Below are 12,740 nucleotides of genomic sequence, written 5' to 3'. Positions count from 1 at the left end.
CATCATATTTTAGATTTTTAGACTTCTAGAGTTATTGTCCTTGGTTCTGCTTTATATTTTTCAAAAGAATGCGGCAACCATTATTCCCTTTTATATAATCTATTTTATTTATTTTCTCTTCTAGATTGTTTAAAGCCTATCCTAAATCACAAGATTATTTCGAACATTTTAAAGGCAAGGACCCAGAAAGTTTGAGGAAGAAAACTATGTTACGTGTACACGGTACGACCGTGATACACGCATTAAATAGTATGGTGGAGAACCTAGATGATCCAGAATGTTTGATTGGTCTGTTGGAGAGAAACGCCTTGAGTCATTATCCACGTGGTATCAGAATTCAACATTATCAGGTTTGTTGTCATTGCTTGGTAAAAATTTCAGTTACCATCATTTTTTATTATCCGAATTCAACAATATCAGATTTATTGTAAAACTTCCAACCAGTTGCTTGTTTTATCAGGAACTGGTTCCTTGGTAACCTTATTGTTCGTGGGTCGACGCTGTTCAAAAAAGTCCAAGGCTTTGCCAATGAGAGGAAGATTGACAAGAAACGTGACGTGGTTGGCATTATTGATATGGCGTCTGTAATAATATTATGGCCTTGACTAAAAGTTCTTTTTAGATTTGTAGTCAGGATTCATAGATTCCAATGGTACTACACGTCACAATTTCAAGATGGTCGCGATAACGTCCGAGGGCCAGTTGTTCAAAAGCTCTGTTAACTTATGTACGACTCGTTAATAAGGAGTTGTCCCACTTTCTTCAGTATTTATACGCCCACATTGAAAAGTGGTCGTATATTGTCGTCGCCCCGTCTGTCCGGCGTCCACAATTGCTTGTGGACACTCTACGGATTCAAATTAATATCCGATTGACTTTTCATTTATACACAGTGTTTAAAATCATGAGACGAAGAAGTCTATTGATTTTCAACGATTTCCGGTAATTACTGTCAGAGTTATGGCCCTTGATCACCTTGAAATATCTTGTGGACGCTCTAGAAGCTGGAGTTAATATCCGATTGACTTGAAATGTATACACGGTGTTTTATGTCATGGGATGAAGACGCCTGTTGATTTTCAACGATTTCCGATAATTACAAAGCAATCATACGTAAACACAGATAGATTCATACCTAAAGTATTTGGGATTTTCACCTACTATTTTGGCATTGCTAGTTGAAGATTTATATTTTTTCATGAAATATATTTTAAAATTTATATTTTTTCATGAAATATATTTTAAAATTTATATTTTTTTCAGGAATTATGGATTGTGTTTATAAAGCTTTTAAAGGATGCACTTGGCAGTAAATGTACCCCAGAAACAGTAGCAGCATGGGAGAAAGCCCTCAAGGTCATCAATTCCGTCATTGAAACAGAACTTACAAAACAATCTAATATAAAAGATTAAAAGGTCACAATACACGAATATCTGTTAAACACATTATTGAGAGACAAAACGAGACCAAAGTTAGAATTCCCCAGATGTCTGTAATACAATGACTTGAACATACTTTAGGAATGGTGCTGGTCATATCGAGAATACTGTAATCTGATATTTCAGTAATTTTTTGGGAAAAAAACATTGTTTACGACAATCAACAAAATTTATAAAATATGAGAGATGTTTATTTCACTTTAATTATGCTTATGTCTATTTTTTGAGTAAAGTTTATTATTTAAAATTCTGGGGAAAATATAATAGATTATTCGTAACGAGAACTGCCCCTAGAACAGGACATTTCTCTCTATTGACAATTAGCAACTGAAAATTTGAAGAAAAGGCGGTAAAATTAAAATAATAATGATATATTACAACATATTGTCCTGGAACAAGATGTTGTGAGTGGCTTCATTATACTTGATATCAAACCAAAAATCGTGTACAATACGAAATATAGGATTGACTGTTTTCTAGCAAGGCTCAATGAATTAACTAATCGTAAGGGTCGAGAATCATTCATGTTTAATACCACTGTCATAAAATCATTGATTTTCAAAGATTCATAACTTTAATTTTAAAGTCCCAATATCATGAAAGCCGATCATTTTATTCTGTTTGCTGTATAAAGAGTTGAATTATTTGTAAATAAGATAAACAAGGATTCGGGTAAAATGACCTCTGACCTCTGACCTCTAGTTCACTCACAGTGTCAATTCTGTTGACCAATGAAATTCCTGTTTTAATAGTCCAGATGACTGGAAGGGGTCATTAAACAAGAACCGCTGTAAACGATATATTGTAGATATTAATAGGTGTTGTACTTGTAGATCAATCTGGTTAAAACACAGATCCTATTTCGTTTCGTTTTTTTATAGTTCAAAATTTCGTTTTATTCGTCTGTACTACACTAGGATCTGGAAGAGTTGTTATATAACCTGCGTTCTGGATGGCGTGAGGGATTAGCCAATGAAACCATCTGTTACGGCGACTTATTGGCGTGCGATACACGGAACTGATTGATTAACTAATGTCTGACGTCATAGGTCAAAAACAGTTCGTACGACCTCTGACGCGACCTTTTATTACACCCGGTCAGATCTTCATGTAGTGTAGGCCATCGAAAGTATAAAAAAAAACGAAACGAAATATTGATCTGTATTTTAATCAGCTTGACTTGTAGATTAATATACAATGTTTTAAAACTTTAGTTTAAATGTGTCGTGAAATAATTTATAGATTTATCTCGTTATTTAACCTACTTTGTTTTGTCCTGTTATTAAAGATGCATTTAAACGAATTAAAACACCTTCGAGATTTAAAAATGTAACAATAAAATGGATAATCGAGACTTGATTGTCAAGTAATGTTGCTACGAAAATAAACGAATTACGCTACATTTTACAACACCCAACTTCACTCGGAATAAAGTAATTTGAATGATAAAATGGATAATCGAGACTCGAGTGTCAAGTACTTTTGCTATGGTAATAAACAATAAACGCTGCTTCTTCCAAGACCCATAACTCCTTGCAGAATCAGAATAATGTAATTTGAATATACATTTCCCAATATCTATTTTTGATCTATTGTAGCAAAAATCACCAACTCTTTGTTTAAATCTTACATAATGCATCTTTAAGATTTTTATTAGAGATGTGTCGTACAAAGCATCGCTTTACATTTACTTGTATGGCATACCGCATGGGACAAAAATCTGATACAATTGTGTAAAAATATTTTGTATTTTGTCAGACATTTTAGAGCATACGCTTACATTTAAATTTGTTTTTGAAGTTTGTATATTATGATTAGTTTTTTTTTTGGTAAATAATCTCATGAAAATTTAAACACAAATCACCACGGTGGTTCAATGGTCCAAGAACACGAATCGGATTACTGGAAACGATGGGGCTGTGGCGTATCAACTACATTACCTACGACTTTCCACATGTTCTAATAGTTTTCACCCTTTGTCTATTATGGTAAATCGCCTATCCAACCTCGTGGGTTTTCTCTGGGTCCTCCGGTTTCCCGCCACTGCTAAAGACCCCTACGCCGAGCGAATTATTGAAATAAAATTGAACCATGTGTTAGTCCCGAAATGACATAGTTTGTGTCGAGTGGACGTTAAACCCTCCCCCCCTCTCTCTCTCTCTCTCTCTCTCTCTCTCTCTCTCTGTTATGGTAAAACTCATCGACGCTTACCATTCTGACCAGTTTGTACCATTTTGGTGGAGCCTTCTTGACTTTACAGTCAGTATAAGGAACATTGTACTGGGGTGTATTACCAACATAACATAAACTGTATTCATATTGGCTTATATTGTGATATTATCTGTGTTCAAAATTTAAAAAATATTACGTGCTTTCTGTTCTGTTTTTGTAGCCCGAGTTCCTTGAGCACTATGCCTCATTGTGTCCGTGGGCCCAAATAAAATTAAAGACATATTTCGTGCTTTCTGTTCTATTTTTGTAGCCCCAGTTCTTTGAGCGTTGTGCTTCATTGTATCTGTGGGCCCAAGTGGTCCAGGTTCGACTCTGTGCCCGTGTTAGTTTTTCTGGCGGCATAAACATTGTTATATGATTATCTATTATATGGATCAATTAGCTATAATCTATATGTTAAGACCAGCTCAATTTTCGTCAAGGTCACTGAGATGTAAATAAGGTTAGTGCACGCGAATGTTGTCGAGATTGTAGGTTAGGGTTAGGGTAAGCATTGGGGCTAGGCCCAGGGTTAGGGTTAGGATGGAGATTAGCGCTAGCCCTGTTTACATCTCGTAACCTTCGACCAAACCTGAAGTTTGCCTTATCAAATATATTTATCCGGCACTAGTTCATATGCTTACAATCGACAATACTATATACCGGAAAACAACCTGAAAACAACTGGAAAACAACCGGAAAACACCAGTATAACATGGTGTTTTATAACATGGTGTTTTCCGGTAGTTTCCGGTGTTTTCCGGTATATAGTATAGCCCCTTACAATTGTGTTGTATATTTTTTATATTTGATCGTTAAATCTACAAATGTATGATTTATATATTAGAACACCTAGTACCATTTATCAGTAGATGTGTTCGTGACGTCATGAGTAGGTTTAAGTGTTTTTATTGATTGTTGTACCTTTTTATTGTTTACATTAATCATCATATAAATATATAATTAACCATCAACACCTGGCTTGTTTTATACACGCCCCTTTAACATACTGGTCCAGAGAGTTCATGAAGCTTTCTCAGACTTAAGGAGCTAAATCGCTAATATTTTGGACCTAGAAAATGACACGAATGGGTCGAAGCGCATATAAAAATGTAGTGTGAATGTCTATAAACTGATTTACATTGAATCGTTTCCGTTTTTACTCTAATTTTAAATCAGTTATGTTCGGCGAAATACGCCAGAAGTCTCAATCGTATGACAATCTTTAGCGTCTGGTTATCCCAGTCTACACCGCTAGTATTTATTGGGCATGCTCTCCTGATAAGAAAATAGTGTCACCGTTTGATATGACTCGTGGAATATGTCTAGCCTCGTTCTTCACGTCCCTTGTTACAAATGGCGCTGAAACGCATTAGTAAAATGTTTATTTTGGCTTAAATATTGGATATCAGAAGCCCATTTTGTCTGGGTAAGATCACAACATCAACGTTGATTTAAATTGACAAATAATTCGTGTTTTCATTGTCGAAGACTTTGGATGATATTGAGTTAGAGACTCAGCTACTTTAAGTTAAGAATTTACTCAACATTGTTCGCCTTATTCTAACTTAAATATAGCCCTTTATAAAACTTTTGTTGTTTAAATGTATCAAATACATCAATAAGAAACTATGTGCAAAGTTTTAAATTTCTGGATCAAAGATATTTCCCATAAACAGTGATTAAAAGTTGAGTAAATTCTTAAATTAAGTCTGAGAATGCTTTGTGAACTCGGGGCCCTAGTCAAATACGGAAATGAAATAGTAATAAAAGGGGGTTTTCGGCACGCACTGGGCTAATGAAGACGGACATACGTCATACAGTGTGCTATGATCAACATTTTCCCCAGACAGCACCGCTACGACCTACCCTTATTTGGAATTCCATCTGTCAATGGCTCGTTTACGTATTTGACCTTTTTCGTCCAGTTTGAGCGACTAGACGTTGTCCTTGTCAGGCAATCTGTTTCACAGATGATTACGAAAGTCTTCTAAAATATGATTGCCTTCAACACGTGACGTCACATCACGCGAAGCCAACCATTAGCTCAATGGCGCGTACATTTTTTACATAAGACGTTTTAATACCGATTTACACTAAATAGGAAATACATTTTACCTACAAATACTTTAAAAGTCTTTATTTATTTTTCTAATACATGAACAAAAAAAATGTTTTAGAATTTAATTTATCGGGGGGGAAAAGTTAATATTTGTGGCTCATTAAGTCGCATCGATGTCATCCTTATCAGTGATTGTAGCGGCCTAGCGAATATTCACTGCTGATCAGTGTGCTTGTCAGGCTTTTCGTTTCGAACAATAGCGCACTGACCTCTCACTGACAATGTCCCGGTGTGGCCGAGACGAACCCGGATGTTTATTGAGCCTTACTCTCAATTATCAGGGGAATTGTGTCTAGTCGATCGGGTGGTACGATAAATCGAGGTCTGCCCGTTGACACATTGTCGTGCATATAAAAATAACTGTTGGCAGTTAGAACTGAAACAAGAGTAGGCAAACGCCACGTCCCCGTATTTTTCCCAGTTAACCACATGCATTAGATCACTCTACAAAATGAAATAAATATGAAATGAAATGGGGTTTAACGTCCTACTGTTCTGCTCCGAACTGGGCTAATGAAGACGGGCATACGCCATGCCGTCTGCTATGAAGGAAATTTTGCCCGGACAGCGGCACTACGGCCTACTCTTATATCGAATTCCAGCTGCCAGGGGATCTTTTACACCAATGTGTACACGGGGCCTCGGTTATTTTTCGTTCCATCCGAACGACTAAACAGCTGTCCTTGTCGTACCTTCCGTCCTGCATCACTGACAAGGGGGGAACCACGCCGGAAAATCTGGATGAACTTTCTCGGCCAATGCAGGGATCGAACACGCGACATCCAGGCTAGCGAGCCAACGTCTTACCCACTTAGCCACCGTGACCCCCAGATCTCTTACCCCTTAACACGCACACACAGAGTTTGACGTGCTGTTACTCGCATACCTCTCCTTTATACACCACCGAACCGACGAGGCACTTTCTCCTGCCAGGCTCAACACGCTGAACCACTCTAATATATACATGAAAAGTAGCACGCACCAAAGAATAAATTGTGGTGTATTTCCCGAATAAGACAATTGGAGTTATCCCCCTTTAAGGTCTTTATAAAATCAAGCTTGCTGTGATGCTGTGATATTAAACTAAGTCTGTCTACAATTTGCCAGAAGGGTTCTTTTATGTGCATACCAATCGGTCGAACTCGGTCAGTTTGGTAGACAAATTTGTTTTGCACAAACATGCACAACATAATAGATGAAAAACGTATTTATGGTACCAAAATTTTCTAGAACTAATTTGGGGGCCTGTTTAGTGTTGGGGTATTCCCTGGTGTTCAAATATTTTCATATATATTTAGCCAGGTGTGCCGCTATTGTTTTCATGTGTTCCAATGTATGCCGTTGGTAATAAAAGGCTGGGAACCACTGTATTAACGCAAGGTCAAATATCAACACCGATTCGTTGCCTCTTCTGGCTTCAGAACACCGACTCCAACCGTCCTGATACATTTCCGGCAGCTGTAATGGGCTTTGTTTATGATATAAGATGTTACCCACCAGGCTGTGTATTAGATTATATATTTGTTACTTACTATGATTAATGTAATAACGATAATCTCTACTAGAGCCAATAATCTTAATCCTACGATCTAATTTACCTGTAAATCTACCTGTAATAACCAATAACAACGCACACTTGTACCTATAATACCTGAACTCTACAGGTATTCTAGCAATACAATAAATCTACCGATACAGACAGGTATTCTGAAAACTGATAGTGACTCATTTTGTGGAATATTGAATGAAGGGACCGAGAAATAAATTTCGGAATATTAATGTAATAAACTGAAGGATAATAGTTGTTTATGAATGTTAACTTGAAAGAGAAGGAAGTCAACAAATATTATTCACCACCAATATGACTTCCTAACTTTATCCCGACAATAAATAAAACACCCGAGTTATACTGAATGGAATATCGACACGTCGTGACAGTGATTGGGTGTATATTTGTGATATTTTGAAGGACAATCTACAATAAAATGGAGACCGACCTGGTCAACCGAGATCCAAACGATCTGAATACTTATATAATGGTAAGGCAGCTTGCTTGTTATTTTAAAATCAGTCTTAAAGATACATTATGGGAGATTAGATAAAGAGCTGGCAGTTCTCACTTTTAGTTAAAAACTAGATAATGTAAAGGGAATTTGCTAAAAAAATTTCAGTCAAATTGATCCACTCTGAACCGAGATTTTAGCGATTGAATTTTCGGTATAGCCTCGATCATCATTACTAAAGTCGGTACGATAAAAATATAGTCTCGATTATCTATTTCATGATTAAATCATGAATCGAAGTCGAACAGCAAATCGGAACCTAATCCAATAAACATCTAATAATTTAGATAACATTTCAGGCCTAAAGAAAGACCTGCAATAGGCAGATTTAGCTTTCACATAATGTATGTTTAATTGTTTTAAAAAAAGGGGGCGGGGGTAAATGTATCAGTTCCGTGAATTCCTTAAAATGAGAGGCGATGCAAGTGTTTTATAAATTCGAAAGAGTAATTATATTAAGTTACTGTGTAGTCGGTAACCTAGGCAACAAAGACCACAGACAGAATATTGAAACAAATGCCATGCTTCGTATGATAAATGCGATGTGACAATGAGCATTTACGTTATTTTGATTTTAAATTTAACAATATTCAGGGCTGAAAATAGCATTTAAAAGTCATAATTAAAACCCAAAACAAAACAACATAGGATACATACTATTTTGAGCTCAGCACCTTCATAAATCGTTCCTTAAAGGGACAATAACACTCTTGTGGGCTTGACAGTTCCAGAAAATAAAAAAATAGCCTTATTCTAAGTACTAGATGTGTAAGTGTCCTACCTGTTGTGTAAATTATCCATTAAATCCTATTTTACTTGTCCAGAGGGTTCAAAAATATTTTTAAATCCAAGTCACATTTGAAAAGCTTTACGTCAGGCTTTTCAAATCATTTAGTTGAATTTTTCCAATTTTTTAAATTAGGCGTGTTAAGATGAAATTTATATCACCAATTAATTGGAATATTGTAAAATAGTACAATTTGTTGACTAGAATAAAGATTGGGACATATTATTCAGTTACAACAAGAGTGGTATTGAGCCTTTAAATGAAACAAGAACAGTCTGCCCTTTTCACTTTTAGCTACGTGTGTTCGAGAACAACTGAAAACTGTCATGCAAATGGGTGAAATGAAATGAAATGGGGTTTAACGTCCTACTGTGCTGCTCCAACTGGGCTAATGAAGACTGACAAATGAATGAGTCATCTCCACATGTGTAATTATTTACATCGTTTGTTGTTTCATAATTGACAATAAAAACTCTGGTTGTCTTTCAGGTTCGATTTGAAGATGCTATAGCGGAACCGGAAGGTGCGCACAGTATAAATTGTGTATGGGATACGTCATTCCGATGCTTCAGCTGTTGGAGAGATGTGTGTTATAAAATATTCACATTCTGTTTTGGTGTATGTTTAGCTGCTCAATGGGGATTTGAATTTGCATGGATCGCGGTTGTTCATGTATGGTGTGTCACGCCTTGGTTAAAAGCTACTGAAATGAATTGTGTTCTTTTTAAGAGACTATATGGATTGTGTGTTCATTGTTGTTGTGATCCAATATTTGAAGCGTCTGCCTTGATTTTAAACGCCTTTAGAGATAAACAAAAACTGTAGAAGTCAAACCACGGGCGCCTGTAATATGGAAAGGTGAGAAACAAGTTGGAATAAAATAATTGGGATCAAAGTTCGCTACTCTAGATTCCGTCAACCAGAGGGTCAAGTGGATAAATTTAAACGTCATCGAAGACTCGATTGCCTACCTAGCGCAAATTAGTGAGTATTGCCACTGGTTGACGGAATCTAGAGTTGTGGACTTTGATCCCAGTTATTTTATTCCAACTTGTTTCTCACCTTTCTAAATCTACTGAAAGAAAACCGGTTTCAGACGAGTTATTTGGCCCTGGGTTAGAAATCGGAATCAGACCAGTTATTTAATAATCTCGCTTCCGAACATGGACGTAACAGACTTTAGTCATTCTTAGTCATAGCTTGATGTTATTTTTGAAATATTTTCCACGTTACAGGCGCCTATGGTCAAACCTGCTCTAGAGCACACCTGTTTTTAAAGACCAGTTTAGATGACCCGTTTATACAAGTGTAAACTTGAATCTTTAAAATATAAAATTCGATTAAGGAAAAATTCAAACTATTGTTGTTTTAAGTTTGCTTTATTTTAACATGTCGAATAAAATTAGTCTAAAATAACACGTTGTATATTTTTGTAATGTTTAATCTTCACCCTCTTGACTTCAAAGAGGACGTGGGGTGGGGAGGGGTATAGGTTACACCCACGATTACTTCATCATGGCTTCTGATGATAAACGTGGCATATTTACTGAAAACCTGTGGATTTAAAATCACGGGAACCATTCATTAACACTTTGGGGCAGCGTTTTTTCTATAGATGCAGTCGAGAGTGATAAATGAAATCGAATGGAATTTAACGTCCTAGTGTTCTGCTTCTATGAACTTTCTCGGCCAAAACCGGGATCGAACAACGGACCCCCAGGTTAGCGAGCTAACTTCTCTCTCTCTCACTGAGCCACCTCGGTCACCCGCATCACCACCTGGTTATTATTGTTCTAGGATATCTGCTTGCGTTACATTATATATCTGCCTGGGGGATCACGTGGCTAAGTGGGTAAGACGCTGGCTCGCTAGCCTGGAGGTCGGGTGTTCGATCCCTGCATTGGCCGAGAAAGTTCATCCAGATTTTCCGGCGTGGTTCCCCCATGTCAGTGATGCAGGATTGAGGGCCTGGCAAGGACAGCTGTCTAGTCGTTCGGATGGGACGAAAAACCGAGGTCCCGTGTACACATTGGCGTGCACGTAAAAGATCCCTTGGCAGTTGGAATTCGGTAGAAGAGTAGGCCGTAGTGCCGCTGTCCGTCAAAATTTCCCTCATAGCACAATGTATGGCGTATGCCTGTCTTCATTAGCCCAGTCGGAGCAGAACAGTAGGACGTTAAACCCCATGTCATTTCATTTCATATATATCTGCCGGCATCATTGCATTGGTCATCACATTATATACTCAAAAAAAAGAAAAAAGAAACACACAGTCCATTTTTCATCATTTTTTCTTATTCGAACGGGATCGTTGTTTCCATAAATCGTACGTCTTTTTAATGTCATTATGTAAGCATAAAGAAATTCATTATTAGTTTTAACTGTACGGTCACTAATTGTGACTAGTCATACCTTTTGCTGAAATTTGTTTTCGCTTTATTGCACCAAGACACATGAAACCCAAATCTTAGGCCTTTAAAATCCAGGGGTGCTCGGTTTAAAATTCAGTTGCACATGTAAACACTCAACGAGTCAAGTGATGCCACATCTGAACGAAGGCAAACGCAACAACGCTAACTGTCGGTTATAAGCAGGTGAAGAGTATATATATCTGTCAGCATCATTGCATGGGTCATCGCATTATATATCTGCCGACATCACTGTATGGGTCATCCCATTATATATCTGACGGCATCATTGCATGGGTCACCACACTGCCAACATCGTTGCATCGGTCATCACATTATATATCTGCCGACATCACTGCATGGGCCATCACATTATATATCTGCCGGCATCGTTGCATGGGTCATCACATCATATATCTGCCGACATCACTGTATGGGTCATCCCATTATATATCTGACGGCATCATTGCATGGGTCACCACACTGCCAACATCGTTGCATCGGTCATTACATTATATATCTGCCGACATCACTGCATGGGCCATCACATTATATATCTGCCGGCATCGTTGCATGGGTCATCACATCATGTGCCTGCCCGCATCACTGCATGGGTCATCACATTATATATCTGCCGACATCACTGTATGGGTCATCCCATTATATATCTGCCGACATCACTGTATGGGTCACCACACTGCCAACATCGTTGCATCGGTCATTACATTATATATCTGCCGACATCACTGCATGGGCCATCACATTATATATCTGCCGGCATCGTTGCATGGGTCATCACATTATGTGCCTGCCCGCATCACTGCATGGGTCATCACATTATATATCTGTCGACATCATTGCATGGGTCATCACACTGCCGGCATCGTTGCATGGATCATCACATTATACATCTGTCGACATCAGTGCATGGGTCATCATATTATGTACAGATATGGTGAAAAGTCAACATAGACATGTTCGCCAATTTATTTTGAAAATAGCTTGGCATGCGGATCAATAACAAGAATTCGGAGTTCATCATCGATACACTAATGAAATAACAGATCCATGGAAAATCTATCTTTAAAACGATCTCCTAAATGTGGAGCAAAGCAACATATTCAAGGGTTCGGTACCACGTTTGTAACACCTACTTCTATTATGAAATGGGATTTAACGTCCTACTATACTCCACAAACAAGACAACTAAAGATGGGCATACACCATGAAGTGTCATTGAATTCCAACAGTCAAGGGTTCGGGGGAGTTTCATCTCTATCAGAAGGAGAGGTTATCTCTGTTACCATAAAGCTATGGAAAGGTTGCCTGTGTCAGTAAAAAGCGATGAAGGAGTTATCTCTGTCAGTATAAAGCGACTGAGAGGTTATCTCTGTCAGCATAAAGCGATGGGGGGGGGGGATATCTCTGTCAGCATTAAGAAATGGAGAGGTTATCTTTGTCAGTATAAAGTTATAGCAAAAACTCTACCGTATTGTGTGCAATAGCTGCTATATGCTGATACTTGCTGAACCGAATAAGGTATCACAATTCATTTTTATCGATGGCTATATACCATATAAGAAATAGAAAAAATAGCTTTAATGTTTTCTCGTCCTAACCAATAGTTGGTCCCTTGGCCAGTTGCATATTCGTGTGTCTGTTGAGGTATGTGTTGGGTTCCTAACCACGATGGGTAACCAGTGGTAAAA

The 12,740-nt window shown here is 37.7% G+C and overlaps 1 long non-coding RNA gene across 1 annotated transcript in view; it reads left to right on the top strand.

Annotated features, from left to right (window-relative positions):
* The window catches only part of LOC126828898 (uncharacterized), a 48,123-nt gene extending 47,779 nt beyond the window's left edge, over positions 1 to 344 (top strand). Inside the window, exon 3 of the long non-coding RNA XR_007683279.2 lies at positions 125 to 344. This is a non-coding gene — a long non-coding RNA (uncharacterized LOC126828898). The remainder of the gene's footprint in view (positions 1 to 124) is intronic.
* The last annotated feature ends 12,396 nt before the right edge of the window (positions 345 to 12,740 follow it).

This window comes from Patella vulgata, chromosome 7 (assembly GCF_932274485.2).
Source record: "Patella vulgata chromosome 7, xgPatVulg1.2, whole genome shotgun sequence".
NCBI classification, from domain to species: domain Eukaryota; kingdom Metazoa; phylum Mollusca; class Gastropoda; family Patellidae; genus Patella; species Patella vulgata.
The sequence above is the reverse complement of the archived record's forward strand: the minus strand, read 5'-3'. Positions and strand labels throughout refer to the sequence as shown.